General features: G+C 38.7%; 1 protein-coding gene across 1 annotated transcript in view; it reads left to right on the top strand.

The window, feature by feature from the left end:
- The first annotated feature begins 15,329 nt into the window (after positions 1–15,329).
- Positions 15,330–21,796, top strand: part of chst8 (carbohydrate sulfotransferase 8) — a 196,124-nt gene continuing 189,657 nt past the window's right edge. The window contains exon 1 of the mRNA XM_004067502.4: positions 15,330–15,784. The gene's annotated coding sequence lies outside the window, so the exon portion shown is untranslated. The remainder of the gene's footprint in view (positions 15,785–21,796) is intronic.

Genomic DNA, 21,796 nt, shown 5'->3' with positions numbered 1-21,796 from the left:
ACTCTGCCAGTAGTTCTTTGTGTTGATGACACTTCCATACACACCATGTGAACCTGCAACACTTGCAGACGTAAAGGCGCGCTATGGTCAGGTGGTGCTGCTCGTCTGGTAAACAACATTGTGCGTTCATGGCTGTTTAAAATAACTTAGAATGACTGGCAAAATCCCCTTTTATTCCCACAGAATATTGACATTAATGCCCCATTGATGAAGTTTTTCTTTTAGAATTATTTTTCGTTTTGGCCCCAATAAGTAAAACACACTGCACACAGTGTGACCATTTTGTGGAAAACACAAAATGAGGTGTATCTGTAACCCCAATATAATTGCCTCCCCATCCTGGAAATTTGTGAAGTGAAACGAGCACTGTTTACGACATCCACTGAGTTTTTTTTAAATATCCCTTATTGTGAGTAGTGTATTTTTATTTCTCAGTTTTCCTCTCTAAAGTTTCTTTCCAAATGCTGTGAGCATTTTCCTAGGGGTTCTGCTGATTTTTAGGATTCTGAAATGATTGAAAAGTTTTTTCTTTCGAGCTAAAGTTAAAAAATAGATCAATAATCCAGCTGTCTTTGCAGGGGGGATTTATTTACAAGTTCAGAGTTGCGTGTTTGTGGTTCAGTTTCAAAGCTTTACAGGCAACAATGTCTGCATTATCTATTTCAGGAATTTGACACACCTATATTTGATTGCAGCAAAATATATAACAGCGGATTGGTGAATCTTAGTTTATCTCTTTCAGACTGGCATCCATGAGAATTTTCATTTATCATAATAAACCTTTTCCTTGCAGATCCGAAGGTCCACTCTTCTTCAATTACTGTTTTTTGCTGATGGAAGAGTCTGACCGAGAAGTAAACACTTAAAAAACAGATATTAGTGACCCTGAGGCCTTCATGCTTTAGAAGTGTTTGCCTGCAATAAAAACTCTGTGAAGTAAAAAGTTTTACAAACTACCTTAAGAAAGTTTTATTAAAAAATTTCAAAATCAGAAAAAATCCTATTCTGATCTGGAACCCAAGGAAAATATCAAGCTTTATTACCGTTCATTTGTGCAATTCCAATTTATTTTCTATCAAAAGTTTATTCTACTAGTGTATATACTTCAAAATCTAGGATACACACGTTTGGCCCACAGGACCTTCAGAGGACAAAAGAAAAAAAAAATTTAGTTCACTGAAGCTGGGCTTCAAAGTTGCTCTTCTACAGTATATTTATGTGGTTCAAAGTAACTTTGGTTTATTTTAAGCTTTGTAAGGCTTTTCTAAATAAAGAAAAAAAAAAAAAGAGGATTCATGCACATCAGCCAAATTTGCAAAGACAAATGTAACACCTTTTGGCACCTATACGCCTTCATCTGGCAAACAGGGCTTAGTGGTGAAACATCGCAGTCTAATTCTAAACTCTTAACAACAGTCTTATATCATCCTTTTTTGTGGGAAACTGTTGCTTCCTTTTAAAAATCTGTCATTAAAATTAACTTGCAAAGGCCTGAGCTGTTCATTCTGATTTGAAAAACAAAACATTACCAAGGTTCAGGACTCACAGGGTCAAGCAGCAGTGAAAACTCCAATTATTAAGTTTCTTTTGGAGGCAGAAGTTGGCATAGGAAAAAGGAGAAATCCATCAGATTTTCAAAATGAAACAAATCATGTCAAGAGTCAAGGTTCACAAGGTCAGGTGGAGAGGTCGCTGCTTGTGTTGGCTGAGTTTGGTTAAAGTAGAGATAGAAGTTTGCTTTAGAAAAAGAAATAAAAAGAAAGAGAAATCTCCAAGAATTTCAATATAAGAGTCCAGCCGAATGTGCAGCACTCAGACCTGCTTCGAAAATGGTTTTATTACTTTTATTAGTTTGCAAAATGTCTCGTTAATTGTTTGTATTTATGAAGATTATGACCACGTCTATTTTCAGTTTTTAAAAAAAAGCTCTCAAATCTACGTTTCATTAAATGATAATTGTACCTTTGCTCTTTAAATGATTATTGATGGGTACAATTCAGCACCAAGTGGTTTTCAAATCATTCCAAAATAAACTTTTTCAAATGATATGGAATGTTCACTGCTAATTATTTTTACTTTTTTTTATTTTCACTTTTTCTACATCTTGAATGTTTTTTTTAATCCCTTAAAAACAAAATGTGACCTCACATTAATCTTTATATTTTTGCTGGCTGCAGCGGCTGACTCCTAACTTCAATTGAGGTAATTTGCTGCTCAATAAAATTTTTTTTTTTTTTTTTTTTTTTAAACTTGTCCTGTCCAACAGCTAGGCAAACAGATGAGAGCTGAGGGCCTCTTGTGTTGGACATATTTTATTTTAACAAGAGGGGTTATTCATCTTCAGACAAACCAAAGGTGCTCAAGTGAGTGTTTATGTTCTTCTAAAATGGATGGTGGAATGTGAAAAGAAGGAGGAGCGCCCAGCCACCCCCACACCCAGACCACCGCCGTGCCTGTGCTCAATAAATTTAAACTACACCTGATCAACACCTTAGACTGAAGCATGAGTTAGTCTATCTTTTTGTTTTAGTGACGTGTTTTCAAGGTAAAAGCTGTCAGCCTTGTGGTTTTTTTTTGAACGGCAACATATTAATAAAACATAATATAGATAAAAGAACAACCTTAAAAACGTAATTGTCATTGGAGGTGATATTTTAATGAATGGGTGAGACATTTACATTCCATTGCACTATTATGCTAGGAGGTTTTTTGATAAACATCATCCTGTTTTGGTTGCCCTTGGGCTCATAACACAGTGCACAACCCCTCTACCCATAATTTATGTTTTGCAGAAAGCAAATGTGACCCAGAGTAAATAAGTTTTTATCCCTGAATGAGGAAAATGTTTGTTTGTGTTTGTAAAATAGTTTTGAATAATTATACAGCCTTGAATAAATCATCACGTGGAAGTTGATGTTGCATCACTGACAAATCATCCTGAATTTAGAGGCGCAAATGCTATTGAATATAATGCTTCATATGGAACTGTTTAGAAGTCACTTTTCCAACAACATTTTGCTTTGAAGTGCATGTTTGACTTGAGGCTTAGAGTTGAAGAAACTAGGAGTCACCTGATGCTGCAATTCCTCAAATAACCACTGGAGGCAGGTTTCAAAAGGGAGCACTTTGACTCTGTCTCTCATAAAAGAAGTCCAACTTGACATCAGAGATAAAACTCTACATTGAGTCCTATTTGAAAATCTTTTTTTCGTTTTTATCCTTTAATCACTATTAATGACAATTGTTTGGTTGTTGTTGGGGGGGGGGGGGTGTGACCTCTTATTAGAGTTTTTAAAGATTTTCGAGCTTTGCTGTGGTTCTTCTTGCAGTGCTGATAATAAATAGATTTTCTGCATTTGACCTGTACGTGTCTCTTACTGAAAATCCAGGAAATGGTTGTGATAAAAACGTCAGGTTTGGTATGGTCCAACATACTTGTGTTTCTCTCTATAGCTACGTACAGAGTTCAAATATCTGAACTTTGGCGAAGACCTTGTGTCCCGTCAATTGATCAGGGACTCAGCTTTGACCCGTGAAATGTGATCACCAATTGGAGTCCACAATCAACATGTAGGAGAATCTGATCGTTCTCCTCCTGAATTACATCATCCTCCCCACCCAATATATGAGGTTTTTTTATTAGTTAAACAATTTTGAAATATCCCATAAATTTCATTCCCCCTTCATGATTTTGTCCCACTTGTTGTTGATTCTTGCAAAAGTTAGTTTTGCATCTTTATGTTTGCAGCCTGAAATGTGGCAAAAGGTTGAAAAGTTCAAGGGGGCCGAATACTTTTTCAAGGCACTGTATGAAGACAATAATAAAAAGGTTATCTATTTTTATTCACATCTTTAGTCTTCTTTGGACTATCGAGGGACGGCAAGTCATGAAATTGGGTCACAAAGAGATAGAAGTACTGCTGAAAACAGCCGTCAGACACAGCTCCTGCAGTAGATTGAGAACCTCACCATACTGGGAGAGTCTGAATGATTGCATGAACCCACATGTGCTTATCCATGCTCTCGTAGAGCTCTTCAAGATAAATAAACCTGATCTCTCAACATCATCCATATCTTCCATCCATTTTAAATGAGATGCACAGACAATGCATCCATGTAATGATGGAGCTAAAAACGTGATGGTAGCTCCTCCCACACATGGGGGGGAGCCTAAAGTTCATCAACCCATGTTTTCACCAGCAAATTTGATGTGGGAATTGTGTTACGTGCAAACATGCATAAGACTTGAAATATTGTGAGACCATCATGAAGTTCAAGTTGTTTCTGGAATTCATTCAGTTTGACAAAGTCAAAGATGAAAATAAGAACTGATGAATTTTAATGCACATCTCCCAAAATAATAAAAAAAATACAATTGCTGATTTTTAGTTGTTGTAAAATACACTCACTTTAAGCCTAACTAGTGTTAAATATCTGCACTCACTGATGACTGGTACTCTGTAGACACAGATTTGGAGGCACTGCCTGTTTGTGGCTGCATGAGATGCAACAACAACTCTGATCATCTTCCTACACAGGAGAGAATTTAGAAGGCTTTTAAGTCCCAACCACCATTGACCAAGCATTAAAAAAAGAACACTCCACATTGTGAAGTATTCAGTTCTCTTACCGTGTCAATGATCGTGAAGAGGCTGAGAAGTCTTTGCACCATCATTTCTCAGAATGGATTTATTATTGTGGTGCCATGGGGAGACTTGAAAAGGCTGAGCAGTTTCACTTGGGTGCGGTCAGTCATAGTTTTAACCTCGGATTGCTTTAGAATGAGCTGAAAAAGCTCCTACAACAAAGAGCTGAGTAGAGTGTTAGAGTGTTTTTTTAAACGCACTATGAATCCTTCAGCTTTATCTCAGTTTGGGATTTTTGTCAGTAAAAGAGCTCTAAAAAGGTTAATAAATGGATTAGTAGCATTTAGGTAGTAATTTCACACCATCTAATTTCTTGATTTTCTGGAAAAAACATTTGTAACACTTTCAATGTCGTTTGAAGTGTTTAAAAATTGTTGTGAAAATCAACTAGAACTAAACCCATTTCTTACAGGCAACATGCATCCATGATTGCACACACCAAATAGTGGAGCCGGCTCAGAGAAATCATGCATTTTGCAGTACAAGTATCAAATTTGGCATGGATGTGCCCCCTTTTTCAGGGAGGCACATTAGCCACAAGAAAAATCCAAAACCGCGGCCAAATATGGTCCGTTCTACCGGCTCCACTATAAATTAACTAACAACTTCTATTATTTTAATTGTAAACGACCCACTACAATGAAAATAGTGTTTTTGGTGTTTTTAACATATTTTTGTAGCATTTGTCTGATGATGGAGGACATATGTAACCAAAAATTCAGCTCAAATTAATTTGAGTATTTTCTTAATTCAATTTATTGTGAATCAGGAACAGATGAAAAAAAAATGCAGTTGTTATAATCTTGTATTAGTGATGTAGAGGCTACAGTCAGCAGGTCACAAGCTCCCTCTTCCGCCCCATTCCAATTAATCCAATTGTAGACAACTAGATCAATGCACATCCTTGTTTTCATGGAAAAGCTGTTTACCTGGATAGCTCTAGTACTGCTTGCCATTTTTGTTGCACACCCAATGTTAGGTTGGGGTTGTGAGGGGCACTAAGCTGGCAGACGCTAGAATAAACAAAGGGATGATGGGAAATGAGGGGAGGTCTACACCACACCAACAGTTCCGCGCACAGGTCTGATGCGAATTTCTTATGAACAACTGATGCTCTACAGAAACAATGTCCTAGAAAACAACAGTTTTTTTATTTATTTCTTTAATAAAAAAAAGAGTTGAAAGACCAACCACTTCTACAATAGCTAATAAAATCTAAAAACAATAGTTTTTTTCTTCTTTCTATTTTATATCCAAAGTGTAGGGACTCCAGTGATCACTGTGATTTAAGGTGCGCATCTCTGGCTGCTGCAGAGCAGTCTGAAAGGGCTTTCTTTATCCCTGTCCACATGTTACTCCATAAACAATTTTAGAGTCACTGGACAAAAGTGTCTGCTAGCTCATGTTCAGAGATCAGGCTGCTTTAGATATTCATGTTTAATATCCAGGGGAAATATTGCAAAAAAAGAAAAACTCAATGGAAGATTGAAACCTGCCTGAGATAACGAAGTAATTTAGAACTTCATATCTTAATGTGTTAAAAATATCACCAAAAGGGTTCTCATCTAAAAAGAAAAGTACTTAATGCTCTTGTTTCATATGTGTTTGTAGATAATAATAATAAAAAAACATTAAGAAAATTAAGTTTTACGTAGACAACAAACGTCTGTCTTCTTTCTAAATGGCATAAACGACTTACATTTCATTTAGGATAGAAACCAACGGTGACATTAAAACGTATGCAACTTTTTTTTTTTTTATAACACTGGAATGCTCTGAAATTCAGTTGTTTACATGAATCCTGATTAAAACTCCACATTAAGTTGACAATACTTTAATAATAAATTTTGGGATTTTGACTGTTTTGGACAATTTATTGGAAGTAGATAAGCCGATATTTGTACTAAACTATGAACGATGTGACTTTATTCTGTTTAAATAGAACTTTAAGGTTCACAAATGCAACATGTTAACACAGGTGGTGACAAACTTTAACTGTTCTCCATTTTTTTTCACGATTCCAAAAGGAATCGGGTTGAACAGGAAATTTGCTTCAGGCTTTTTTCTGTATGCGGTAAAAGAATTGTCAAAAAGAAACATATACATTAAAACAAAGTTGTGCACAAAGTATTAATTTGTGCACACCTTTGTTTTAATGTATATTTTTCTTTTGCTTGTTCTCTTACTCCATATTTCTGCGGATGCTCTTTACTCAGATATTTTAGGATGGCATGGAATCTGTGATCTGCTGGTTGCAAGCCCATTGCAGTCAATTTCAGCAGAGTTAAGGCATTAATCATTTCCATTCTTAAAAAAACAAAAAAACAAATACGAATTTATGTTCCTTTGTTAGCCATGTTTTGCTAGAACAAAGTGATCACTGATCTACCAAAAAGAGAGTAAAACAAGAAAGCAATGACAACATTGAAGCTTTTTGAAATTAAGTAATTTAACCTTTTCTTCAGAAATCTAACAAGTAAGAATAGAGGGTACAATTCAATTAGACTATTTTATTGTAGGAGTAAGAAGTGATGAGTTACTTTACGTCAACCTCCTTTGGTAAAAATGGTATGGCAGCATGACTTTTACTTTGATTCAGGGGGAATTTACTTAGAAAACGACAGGATTCCTACTGCATTTGTTTCTTTTTTATGTGCAACTTTTGTTCCACTTATTCTAGGAATCCATTAGAATTATCACCACAACATCAGTGTCAATTGATAGTAAAAGATTGTTAAGTGTATAGACTGGGATACATTTTGCAGCCAATAAATCTTACTAAGAAAGTCCATCTTTAACTATATGATGTATGAGACAAAACAGCATGACAAAATATTCATTATTTCTTCAAAAAAGGATAAACTTGGTGTCAATAAAAATAATCGTTGGTTATCAGTTTTCCAAATACACATTCAGAAAAATTGGCACAAGATTACAAGAATTTAGCATTCATTATTATTTTATTCTTAACATATGTAAATGTTCTGTTGTTACAAAGACTGTAGGGGAATCACTCTCCCCCCCCCCCCCCCCCCCCCCCCCCGAGTTCATTTGAAGTTTAATTTCTGTCTGTGGAAATACCAGAATTTGCACAGAAATTTTTCTTTGGCTGATTCCAAACACTGTAAGCCTTAAATCAAATATGTTTTAACTAACTTAGTTTTTGTTTTCTTTACAAGTCACTTTAATACTTTCTTTTTGGACCTTACTTTTTGAAGTAATGCCACTCTTACCTCGGTAAAACTTTCTGCCTTTATATTGGTGAATCTATTTACGCATCCATCTTTAGATCCTGCTGGAGCTAACCCATCTGCCGTGGGGCGAAGGCGGGAAGCCCCCTGAAGATTTCACCAGCTATTGCAGGGCTACACATTCACAAAGAAATGAAAACAAAAAAACACACACATGCATAAGGAGAACAATTTCATACATTAAGCTAAACTTCATGATAAGTAGGTGGTCTTGACAATTAAGTTGTTGACTTTTGTGTTTTAGATCTTATTTTGTTTAGTTTTAGTTTAATTTGTTTTTAGTATTTTGTAAAATTGTAATGGTCTGTGACCAGGTAAAAAAAAAAAAACGGACATGTTTCTGTCTCTACACCACCACAGCATTTTACTTTTTTGAGTTTTGATTAATCTTGTTGTAAAATGTTATTTTTTTTATGATCAAATCAAAACAAATCAAATAAAACACGCAAGCTCCATTCAGAGAGGTCTTAGCCGGGGTCTGACCCATGCAGGGCCTTTTCGCTGTGAGGCAAATCTGCTAACCACTTTTGTTCATAAGACTATGAAAACAAACACCTTGGTGGTTACCCAAGCAAATATGACATTTACAACCTGCTCTGCAATGAACACATTAGCCACAATTACAGAACAATACCTGCTTAGACTTGGGGTGTTTTGAACATTGTTGTCATCGGTGTGGATTCACCAGTTAATCATCCTCCAAATGAAAGAAATTAGACAAACAGATTTCTATGAAACTCCTCAAATCAACAGTTTTGACAAGGAATCAGCATTTTAAGCAAATTTATATTAAACATAGCGAAATTGTCTATTTTTCACACATAGCATCATTTTCTTCATTCTATTCAAGTATTGGAATTCTGTTTTCATTCTTTCAAAAATGATTCACAAGAAGGCTTCCCAATAAACATAGGAGCATCTTAATCACAGGGCGAATGCCTCAGCCTGTCATACATCAGATGAATCTTTAATGTTGATTTTAAACCTGCCTTTCTTGAACTGCAGCACGCTGCCAGAAGGTGTCAGACGCTGGGGCCAAATATATAACTGCTGGATGAACAAGGCTACAACTCATCTGCTTGCAATTCTTGGGATGAGACAGGTCATCCCGTGGTCCTGACACTAACATGAATCCTCCTGATGCAAAATAAAGCCGTCCTGTAGAACATAGCTCAGGCAGAAGGTTTGGACTTTGAAGATTGGTAGTTAGAACTAAGTGGATGCGGATCTTTAAGTTTACCCCATATATAAAAGATGGTTTAAAGCTCAACATGTCTGGATTATTTAGGTTTTTTACTTAGTTCGGGGGCAGGTGCTATAAAACAGATACAAACCTTTATGCAACCTGTTTTTTCCAAGGAATAAATCCATATGAAGTTAAAAGGAAACACACAGTAACACACTAATAAATCGGTAGACTCTGGATCATTTGGCATTTTAAGATATTACCTGCAGCTTTTTTTAGGTCCCACTCAAATCATCTTTTGATCAATTTATAATTTCTTTTACTTATTTAATAGGGACAAATACCAAAAAACCTAGATCCTTACATTGAAACAATCCAATTCCTGCATCAAAGTCTTTATAGCCATGGTTAATTCGCAACCTCCATTCCTGTAAAAGCACTCCTGGCGGTCTTTTAATTGTGAATATGCCGTTTTTAGCCCAAATAAAAAATGGTGTTGTTTTGTAGGACATAGTTTCTGCAGAGCGGCAGAAGTCCATTAGAAATTTGCCTCTGAGTTGTAGGCTGAAAAGTTGGAGAGGAGTAAGCCTGTGCTTTCTCTTCATGCCATTGTTTACACTCTCCCACTAGCTTACAGCCCCTCACAACTCCAACCTAACATTATTGATACAACAAAAATGGTGAGCAATATCTGAGCTATCCAGCAGAACAGTTTTTTGAGCCAGATATCAGCCCGGACAAGGAAAATGAAAATGGATTTATTTGCCTCCCATCAGAGTGGAGCAGAGAAGGGAGGTTGTGGCCCGCTGACTGCAGCATCTACAGCCCAGGTACGAGCTTTTTCCAACAGCACTTTTTCACAACAATTGAAGATGTTGTGAAAACATCTTCAACCCAATTCACAACAATTTGAAGAAAGAAATACTCAGAATTGCTATTTTAATCATAATTTCCTTTATAAATGTCCTCTATCATGAGAAACAGCTACAAGAACATGTTGAAAACACCATTTTCCTTGGAGAGTGTCTTTTACAGTGTTTGCTTTGGCCTGACACAATGAGACTGACATGTGGTTTGCTCTCTTTCCACGCCAAAGTGTTCAGCAGGGGACGGGCTGCCCACGCTGCGCTTCTCCCGTCCATTGATCAGCACCTGACTCCATCTGAATTCACCCTGACTGGAACCGTGGAATGAGGCACAGCATACATGCACGCTGCTTCATCTAACAGCACCATTTCTGCTCCACAGATTGTTACACTCAACCCAGAGGGTTTTTCCCTCCTTTAACAGCATCTTGTTAAGCTCTGTAATCATCACATAAAGTCTTTGTTGTCTTCATTATAAAATGATACAGCAGCCCCTTTTTCTCATTAATTACAAGCTGCTTCTGCAAAGTTAGCCAACCACATGGACTTCTGCACAGTAAATAATAAAAGAATCTTCACTCACTAATTCTTTTTATTTATTGTTTTCATTTAGAATACTGCATAAAAACTTAATGCCCTCAACATTTCAAAAAAGTCTAATCTTTCTTTCTTGTTTTCCTTTGATAAATCACAGCTCTGTGAACACCTTTAAGGCACTGACCTGCTGCATGTGACATCACAGTATGCTGTGTTTAGATCAATACCACAGAATAAAACAGCCCACTCTGATGAAGAGTCCTGGGTTTATTCTGTCCTGTGTAATTCATTACTCCGTTTCTCGTGGTCGTTCATCAAAATCAATCAAAGGGCAGCGAGGCCGAAAGAGCAACCGAGAGCACCGCAGAGTTCTGCTGCTGCTGAGTCTCTAATAAGTTTTGTGTGAAATCATACGGGGCAATATTGAACTTTGGGCTACAGATTGTGTCAGAATTCAATGAATCATTCATTACTGAAGATCTATAGCTTACAAGTCTGCGTTGGATCAAAAATTAGTTAAGGCTAAACACGTGGGCTTGCCAAATGTCAGAAAATGTGTTGGCTGATCTGAAAACAAAGGAAACTGCAAGAATAATACAGCCAATGTCTAAGTGAATGTCTATGAAGAGAAGGTAAAGATGAAAATATGAAATGTTTTCTTGTATTAAGTTACTAAAGAGATGTAGCAAAAATAGTAACAATATTCTGAGGGGGCTATATAATAGGCTTCTGTTTGCTCTGGGCAGAATTGAGATCCCAGCACTATTGATTATGAGTAACAGCAGATGCCAGAGTTGGATGAGCAATGAGCAGTGAGAGGATGGAACTGATGAGAGTGCCACAAGGAGGTTGTTTGTCTTTCGGCCAGGGGATTGCGTCAAAACTCACAAGCTTCAAAATCAATCAGCGTCAAGCTGTCTAGCACAATGCAGGTTCATTTACGCACATTACACAACCTGACACGTCCTTCCCGTATATGTCATCACCTGGTTAGTGTCATTAAAATTCAACGTTGAGCCACTGATGAACTTGTGCGATTTGTAATAGCTTTAACGACTCACTTCAATCATCTTTCGATCTGTTAACTCGTGTGCTATCCTGGGAACTTTAACATTTGGAGTTGGGTCATCTAGACCCACTAGACAGTGCACTGAACCTTTTTTCTTCAATGATTTGTGATCTTCACTGGTGTCCATGGATTACATGAAATCATCTTCGCCTTTATCCACCTTTGTCATGGTAGGGATGACACGTCAATGTAAGGGTGGGGCCATAGGATAGCACAAGGGTTAATCCGTTCCCAATGGTCTTTTATTTATGATTATGCAGTTTTAAGCCTTTTTTTTTTTTTTTAAAAAGGACATAGTTCATTTGAAATTTGCCTCCTAGGTGTGGGCGGGACCATTGGCGTGGAGTAAGGCCACCCCTGCTTATGCGCTCTCCTGCTAGTTTACAACCCCTCACATCCCAAATCTAACAGTGCCGGTGCAAGAAAAATGGTGAGCAAATATTCGAGCTACTCAGCCATATAGTTTTGATCCCAGCTCTTCATGAGAGGAAAAGTAAGACGTACATGAATCCATGAATCTGGTCATCTACAAAGACATGCATCAGAATGAAGCAGAACCAGGGAGCCTTTGGCCCACCAATTGCAACACCTACGTCACATCTTCAAGCTATTTTAAAGTTAATTTTAGTCTGCTCCTGATTCACAACAATTCGAATAAAAAAAAATATCGTAACGGCCCAGCTGGTCTGTCACTATAGCCGAGCTAAGAAAGCAGCTTCATTGCAGAGCTGTCCGTGCCCCATACACTGCACAACTCCGGACATTCTCAGAGAGAAAGATATAGTCAATTCAATTCAATTCAATTTTATTTGTATAGCCCAAATTCACAACACCAGTTGTCTCGATGGGCTTCACAACATCTCCTTTTCAGCATCAATGTCCATTTATTCGAACACCCACAAACAGGCATGGAGGTCACTTCTGCTTCCAGCCCTCTCACTCATGGTTTTCCCCATGATTCCCCAATTCCCATGAGTCTTAGGGGCTGAAGGCGGGGCTAACCCCCAGGTCGCTACAATATATAGAAATGTAGTTTTAAGCTTAATTTTCTTACATGAGCTGGGAGCTTATTCCTGAAGGTCAGAGAGGCCAACACAGTTTCTACTTTCAAAGTTAGGCTTAAAACATTCCTCTTTGGACAGACTTATTGCCAGACTGTCTAGCAATCAGAGGATATTTAACTTACTATTAACATGTTTGAATTAAACTTAATAATAATAACAATTAGTTGTTAGAGGGCTGCTTGAAGTTTGAAGCTGGGAAAAGTATGGTGCACCGGGGTTCTATCCTCCACTCTCATCTACTTCTGGTACATCACCGTTTTTTTAAGGAGTTTTTCCCTATCAGAAAGACGGTCTAAGGCACATGTATCAAACTCAAGGCCCGCGGGCCAAATGTGGCCCGCCATGTCATTTTATGTGGCCCGCGAGAGCATTGGGCAACTATACATTAGGACTTAAACACTGTCCAGATAACCTAACCTGACAGAAGCAAATTTAAAATGATTTATGCTAGAGTAACAAGCAAAGGTGTTTTCTATGCAACTGTAATTGTCACTTTAAAAAGTTAGAATAAATAAATGAGTTATTTAACATTAAGGAGTAGTTACGTTTATTTTCATTACATTTAGTTACATGTATAAGTTATATCTGGCCCTTTGAGGACAGCAACTATGCTGATGTGGCCCTCGCTGAAAATGAGTTTGACATCCCTGGTCTTAGGGCAGGGATGCCCAGTTTAGTTTAGTCTAGAATTTACCTATTGAAATCTATGACTTCATGTTCCTTATGATTTTATGTTTGCCATGCAATTACCAGTATGACGCCCATTGAGGTGACTATTGCTGTAATGTTGGGTTATATAAATAAAATTAAATTGAAAATGGAAATTAATTGAAAAAAACAATAACTGGAATTTCATTGGTGGGTTTTTAAAATAGCTGGTAATGATACATGATCAATTTCACGCAAGTCTTTTAAGTTAACCCCAACTTGAAATGCCTTTTTTTTTAATAATAATCTAAAGCCTTCCATGGATTTTACATCCTCACAGGCATCACTGATCACATTTAGTATTTTTCTGGTTAAGTCTGCAGATATACCACACAGCGTGCACAGCTCACGGTCCCAGCAGAGACTCACTGCAGCTGCTGTGCTGATGCTTCTTAGATCTTCGGGACTTGGGCGATGTTTTGCCCCACTTACACGCAGCGGCTTTGTGAAATGAAAAGACTTTCACAATAAACCTTGTTCGGGCTGCAGTGGATACCAAAGCCTTCCTGTGGGCGTGAATTAGTGTTCTTGGACTAAGACCCGGGGTCCCTGCAGCCAGATCAAGTACAGAAAATATATTTTTGCTGGCTGACACCAGCAGAGGGGGGTGTACTCAAGTCATGAAAAGCAAGTGACTGTGTCATCTGTGCAGGCTCAGGTTGTGGATCATCTTTAGCAGCCACACCCTACAAAAACAACTTGTGAAATCACAGTGACGTTTTCATGTCTGCATTGCAGTTTTATTCAAGTGCAGCCAGGTGTATTAAAATCAGCAAAGAACCGTATTAACATAAAATCCTGTTCCTCTAGTCAATCGAAGCAATCCCCACAGACGTCAGTCAAAATTATCAACAGGTATGAGCACGCTTGGCATTTCAAGAATTAAAACTACAGTAGTTTTCCACGTAGAACTGTCAAAACATTATCCATTAAGCGGTTTAAATAGGCTTTTCAGAAAGCTGTCACTAAGCAAACAAAGCTAACAAACATACTGCTGTGGTGAAGCAAAGTGGATTTTTTTCTCTGCTCCAATATTTAAAAAAATTAATAAAAGAGGAGGCTAAAGAAAGCCCTTCTTGGGGGCTTTATGAAATAATCTGAGATGAATTATGCACATCCACTCTCTTTTGATATCCATCCCTTGGGCCTTTTTCTCTTTTCATTAAAGCTTTATTCCCTCCACCTCCAACCCTCAATACATACTTTTTCCCACTCGTTCCTTATTTTTAGAGAAAATGACTGGGTAAAATCTTTTACTTCAAATCAGTACAAGATTAAATAGCTTATTATATGTGCATTATGGAAGGATGATGAATGAGCCCAGGCTCAGGGCGGCAATATTTCATTCCGGCTTAATTTTGTAAGCCAACATGTTGAGGTGGCACTTTGATCTCATCACTGTGAGAAGATTGACAGGACCTCAAATGACTACTGTAATGCCTAAATCAATTTTACTCTCCACAGCTCCTCCACAGCCAAGAGGATGGATGCTGTCAGAAAAGCCCAGATGACCATTAGAGGCTTTTTTCTTCCCAGAAAAAAAATCTAAACAACTTTTCAACGTGTTTTTCCTTTAATTCCGAAAGCTTTTTGCCATTTTTTATGTTGAATTTGATTTCATGTCATCCATAAAAAGCTGAAAGTCCTCTTCAAACATTCAGAGCAGGTCTGTTATCATCAGCTCTGCTTCTAAATCATAAATCATAATTCATAATTAATCAGTGACGTTGGGCTCCATCTGTTTTATATCTTTGTTAAAGGGAGTCAGCTGCGCTACAGCAGTGGAATGAAGACTCGCAGCGCGCCATCTTCCCGTCTTTTGGAAAGATAGAAGAAAAATGCCCATAGTTTGATTAAACAGTGATAATTTTTCTGCTCGGAGTCCACCGGATGGTTGAAGACACTCCTCCTGCCGGCGCGCCGCTCGCCCTGCTCCGCTCCTGTCAGCAGTCGATGCGCAGGGAGGAAATTCGCAGCCCCATCTTTATCAGCTACGCGATCGCCGAGGAGACAAAGACGCCACTGCAAATGAGGAGGAGAAACCGCCCTTGAAGTCTTTGCCACTACAGTTGTGTCCACCCGAAGGCAAAAACGCAGGCACCGGTCCTTGGAGACTCTTTGGAGGGATGCGCAAAGATGGGAGAGTACGGAGCGAAGGGGGGATTTTGATTGGCCGCACTTATCCTGAAGGAACTAGGCGCGGAGAGGCATGTTTGTTCCAGGGAGAGAATTAACGAGTTGACATCAAACTTGACGGAGACGTGCTGTCTGTGTGCGCAGTCGATGCGTTCGCAGCATCATCCAGTAAACTTGCATCTCCCCAAAGAGGCGGGCGAGCTTTCAGTTCGCTGAAAACGTTCAGACGGGGCTGATCAACTAGTGCAGAGGAGGGGAAGAGGACGCTCTCACTTCGCCACCTCTTCTGAGCTTCATGGTAGATTTGGGAGCCTGTTTAAGGTACGTCCACTGCTCTACTGCAACGCGCAATGCAAGGGAAAAAAGCTGGATGTGTAAAATCATGGGATGTTTTTAATTTGCATTAGATGTGCAGGGCTCCTGCTGTCTTCTTCAAAGTTTGATCTCAAAGATACCTATAAAGTTTTTTTTACTGGTCCTGATGCATCAGTCTCTGACATACAGACTTTAAACTGCCCAATGTTTATTTTAATTTCTTAATCTTGTACTTTACAGCTTTTCTAACTTTTCCTTTCTGTTGTTTAATTTGTCATCCTTTTTGATTTATATTGAAGTTGATGGTAAACCTTGAGTTGACTTCATTTTTGTTCACTGCACCATGGGAGATATTATATTGAGTAAATAATGATTAAATAATAATAAGTGTTTAAAAAAGTAACTGAAGAATGGGAACTTTATGCTTCTTAGTTCTTTCAGACTTTTCCCCTTTTGCTTCTAAACACCGACATAAAGTACATAATTGGAGGTTCCTGCTGTCATTATTATTTTTAATGCTCTTGCTTTGGCGTCACAGAGGATTTGTGGGCACACTGGACCATAAAAAATGAAGAAAAACAGAACACTTTGGCATGTGTTTTTGGACGGTGTCACTTTTCTTTAATAATACATGACTTTTGCATCTATAACACAAACATCCATGGTGTGAGAGTATCTGCGCTGAACCTTATGGGCTGGCAAATGGCTGCATGAATGAATGTGTGAAAGTGGGGGAAAGTGCCATAAGTGGTCAGCAATAATAGTAAAGTGTAGTAGTTGTAAATGTTGTCTATTTATATGTTGCAGGACTCGATTAATCAGTTGAAAGAAATCAGGACAAAAGCAAATTTGAGCAATGAAATTATGGATGTCTTACAATTAGTCTAAACAATGTTTAAATTTAAATAGGCATAAAGTTGGAATAGTTATCTGTAAGCACCATATTTATGTCCAAATGGTATAGATTTATATTGTTCCTAAATGATGTTATATTCTTTTTCTAAAAAAAAAGAACAATCTAAGACTCTTTTTTTTCATGCAACAAAGTCACTGATCTTCTCACCTGTGCGCAGCGTTTTGATATTGACTCTTCATCCAAGGACAAACATGTCATAAACGGAGCCGTAACTGCTAATAAGTTTGCTCAGCAGCTTGCGTCAATTACGTTGCCTCTCTGCTCCCTGTTAGATGCAGGTGTCATCAAAGCAGAATGAGGCTCCTTTGACATGGGAAATGCAAGACTCTGTGATTCAGTCAGCCGGGTCACTGGACACAGTAGAGCTTTGACGCGTGTGAATTGTATGGCTGGCAGGGAACCAGCAAAGCGGGGACATTGCACTCCAGATGGCCCAGAAAGGCCAAAGGAAGAGTGCTGTCCAAGCCCAGCTGGCAGTGCAGGGAAGCTGGGCTGCCGGTGGTGTGTGCTTGTTGTGCAAACGCGATTGTGGGAGGCAGCAGGTACCAGGGAAGCAAGGAAATGTATAGTGGAAGAATGTGTGCATTTGTGTGTTGATTGGCCAGTGAGAGAAAATGAGAGCAAATGATACAGGCGCCTCAGTGTGTGCTCACGCGCATGGAAGTAGTGATAGGAAAAGTGTGGGAGGGAGAAGAAATGAAAGAGGAGATGAAGGAGCCCGCATGTCCGCGTGCTTCTTCCTGCAAGTGTGTGTGTGTGAGCAGTTGTGTCCTCCTGTGTTGTGCTCATGCTGAAGGAGTGACGGCAAAGTAAAAAGAGCTGGAGACACCGAAAATAAAAAGAGGGAAAGAAAGAGGCGCATGTGTGTGTGTGTCTGTGTGTGGGAGGGAGAGAAAATGAAACTGGAAGAAGCTGGCATGTGTGCGTCTAAGTGCTGGTGTGTGATTGCAAAGAAGGCAATGCTGGGAGAAAAAGACAAGAAAATGAAAACAAAGGCTGAAAAGATAGGGCGCAGGAAACTGAGCCTGTGTGGAGTAAAAGATAAAGCAGAAAGAGTTATTAGTAAAGTTGAGCAGGTTTAGATTTAAAAACCCATTACAATTAAAATTGTGGTTTTAACATGTTTTTGTAGTATTTTTTCTCGTGATGGAGGACAGATATTAAGAAAATTAAACTCAAAATTGCATTTCTGTGTATTCTTTATCAAAATCTAACAAAATCATTTTTATTCAGAAGCCATTTGAACAAGTTTCAGTGGTTAGGTCAAATCTACAATCAGCGGGTCACAAGCTCCATGCTCTGCTCCATTCTGATGCATGCATTTGAAGATAAATAGATCCAACTACCGGTATGTCTTTGTCATCATTGTCTGAGCTGCATCTGGCTCAAAACTGTACGGCCAAACAGCTCTGACGTTGCTTGGCATTTTTGCTACTCCAAAAATGTTAGCTTGGATTGTGAGAGGCTGTAAGCTAGCGGGAATAGGTGTAAACAAAGGGATTGGGGGTAATGAGCGCACTCCACGCCACAACTCTGAGGCGAATTTCAAATGACCTCCCACCACCCTGCAGAAAAGATCACAGATATTTTTTTTATTTTGCCTAAAAACTGCATAGTCATAATCAAAAGACCGCTGGGAACGCTTTTACAATCGATCAAAAGATGATTGGAGTGGTAGTCCCTCCTTTACAATCAGCAGGTCCTGATGTCTGACATTGATAAGCTGGTCGTCACACGCCTGTGCAGGGACCATATGAGTCACGTCAGTCCGTCGCAGCACAATGCTTCAGGCAGGTGACCTCCTGTTGTGAGTTCCTAATCTGATATTCAGTCCTTGCTCTGATTTGGATGACATGTTGCATGTGGGAGGCTTTTTTCACCCAGCCTGTTACATCTTTGAGGCATGGCAGTCGCTTTTTTTTTAAGCAAAGCCACCTGAGAGCGCCTCGGAACACATGACGACAGAGGCTTCACAGAGATAAGTCTGTCTCCCCGTTTCCATTTGGGAAGTCACTTGAGAGCAACAGGGAAAGCATGCTCTTTTCATTTTGCCACATCTGCTCTGTGATGGAATGGAATATGATCTGCACTTTGATCACAATGAATTATTCCTATCCCCAGCTATAAATATGGCCCGCTGTAGTCTCTCCCCCACTCTTTAACTAGGAATCTGTGCTTGCCTCTGAGTAGCTCTCTCCACGACTGTTTCACTGCGGGTGTGCTGCAGCTTCGTCTTCCTCACAGTGTGGGAGAACCAGCACCCCCACCCCACCCGCCTCAGTGAAAATCCTAAATCCAATTGAGTAATAGAGCAATTTTGGCAGAAAGTTCAATTTAACAAATTACAAAGGAGCTTTTCTGGAGCGGCTGTCAGTTCACTAGAATGTACTTTTTTGAACAAAAGAAACGGCTCAAAAAGGGCAAAACTATGAAAACATATCTCTGTCTAACAATTTTCAGACATTCTTTATGTGTATGAATGCCACTCTGAAAATATCTGCAACTTTGTTTCCCCGTGGCACATGTCATCGGATTTTACTATCTGACACGATCATAAGGTAACAACGAAAAGAAAGTCGTTTGTGCTTCAACTCCAAGTTTTTAAAATAAAAAAAAATGAAATTAATCTTTTTCATAATGACTTTTGATTGATTTTCACTTAGAAGATGTGATATCAATTTTAAAAAGTATGTCGATTGATTTTTTTGGGGGCATTTCTTTTGTTGTGAAGTGTACAACTGTTTTCTTTTTTTGTTTTAAATCCAAATATTAATATTATTTAAAACTGCAACTGCCGTTTTCTCAGATCAAACCACCAGTTTGTCAAAACTGTTTCATGACCAGGCCCAATTGCTTTTCAAATGGAAAATTTTATCAGACCTAAATCAAAATAGACCAAAGCTTGAATACAATCTAATCAGAACCCTTTGAATCTTAACAGAATTCATAATTCAATTGGTCAGGGATAACCTGCTCCAGAAAGTAGAGTTTCTATTTGCAACACTTTTTCGCTAAAATGTTAGAAAAGTCTGGCTCACCTCATTGTACAAATTTGTATTATATCCTTTAGGTTTGTGACATTCTTTTGTCCTCATCCTCTTTAAGGGGACATAAAGTTGAGATCATTTCTCATAAGACAGCAGTGATAGTATATATTTTTATTTATTTTGTTTTGGGATCCAGATTACTGTTTTGTATCAAAAAGGGTCACATTTTTTCCAACAGTACTGGAAGAAGGTTTACTGGGGTGACTGGGAAACAAGCCCATATCATCATTCCTCCACCACAGCAAACAGTTTATACCCATTTATCTCAATGAAAGCCCAGCCAAAATCCTGAGTAAAAGTTCTGTGGCTTCTGTATTTGACCCACAAGAAGCGGCAGCATTCCACTTCGGAAACAGGTGATGTTGTGATATACTATACTTAGATAGAGCTTCAGCTGCCAGTAGCTAATGTATTTCATCTCAGCAAGCAATGGGGTTTTAGCTCACAGCACCGTCTGGGTATGTCTCCCAAAATTTCAGTAATCCTTCTTTGGCTTTAGTGGTGACTTTGGACGAGTGTACAATTCTGAAAAGTAAAAAATTACATTTAGTCTGATCTTATACATTATGCGAAAGCATTTCTGTCCTTTTCCCAAACTGGCACAAGCTAACTACTTCATAAAAGCTCTAAAAAAGTTAACACCCTAGTCACTTTATAAAGTGGAGTTCTATCCGAGCAGTTTGGCTTTTCATTTTCTAGTTTTATGAGGTTATAATCACCACTCTTAATTTAATTTCAATAGGGCAGCTAATGCATCACAAGCACATCTTAATTTAACTCAACGCTGCCAAAACCCCTACTTTTATGGAGGTAGACATACCACTGTAACTGATAATGATCAGCTCATTAGGAGTGTTTAAAAAAGGGGCACCTGCCTGCTACTAAACTAATGTCAGAACAGCACAGCTAGTTGGAAACCAGGCTTATAGAGTTTTTTTTCCTGTCATTATTAACATCTGAATTCGAGAGCACATTAAGATCACTTCATGATAGTCCAATGTGATCTTCACACCACAATACTAGCAATTTGGTGATGATATCAGGCAATCCTTGTAGTTTTAAGTTGAGAAAAACAGTTTTAAGAAAGAATTAACTAAAGACTCAACAAGTAAGGATAAAATGAAATTAGGAACTGAAACTTAGATGTTCGTGCTTACATTTGGTATATTTGATGTTTAAAGATCCATAGTTTAATTCTCTTTCAAATCCAAATTGGGAATGAGATCATCACTAATTAAAATGTGACCAATCTGGATTCTCTCCCACTGAGCTGGGATTGATTTGGTGTCAGTCATCATTTTTCAGGCGCAGGCTCTAACTTGGCAAGATCAAAACGCTTATGATGTTTCAGAAACAAACCAGTCAACAATTCTTCTGAGAGTGTGGAGCCGCTGACAACGACTGGCTTCAGGCTCTGCTTTTGGAACAATCATCAGAGACGGCATCAAGCTTTTGTATATCAATGCATCCCACAGGGATGCAGCGTGCTTCTTTTCCTAGCAATGCTGGTTGTGCCTGAGAGTTTGGCTGATTTTAATTCCAGAAATTCCTAGATCTGGTAGATGAATCCCCTCTCATCATTAAACAGCCATACCTCACAAAGTATGGTGGTTTCGACCCATCACATTTAACAGGAGCAAAAGGTCAGTCCTTAATTATTCATTCAGGATGTCAAACAATGCTTGCCGGCTGTTATTTAGGGTGGGGTAGACCCACATGAATAATTCAGGTGCAGGATTCTCTTTCCTTCAGAAAGCAGCATGGTGGCTCAGATGCTTGCGAGTCTTATCTCCATGCAGGAGCCCTCTGTCATTCCCGAGCTGACCTTGGCTGTCACTGCAGCAGCAGCACGGGTGGCACTGAAGGTGGCAAGGACTTGTGTTCTTTCCATCTCTGCAGCCCTCCTCCACACTGCGAGCGCGAGTGGGAAGGACAACAGGAAGCTGGCTGCTGCTCGTCTAACTTCCCTGAGTGTCTGTTTACAGTACATTGTGTGCCACACTGAGCTGGGTGTTTGCCCAAATATATTAAGAAAAAAAAGCAGATTAGGCTTTT

The sequence above is a fragment of the Oryzias latipes genome, chromosome 3 (genome assembly GCF_002234675.1).
Source record: "Oryzias latipes chromosome 3, ASM223467v1".
Lineage (NCBI taxonomy): Eukaryota > Metazoa > Chordata > Actinopteri > Beloniformes > Adrianichthyidae > Oryzias > Oryzias latipes.
This window is presented reverse-complemented; position numbering and strand designations above follow the sequence as displayed.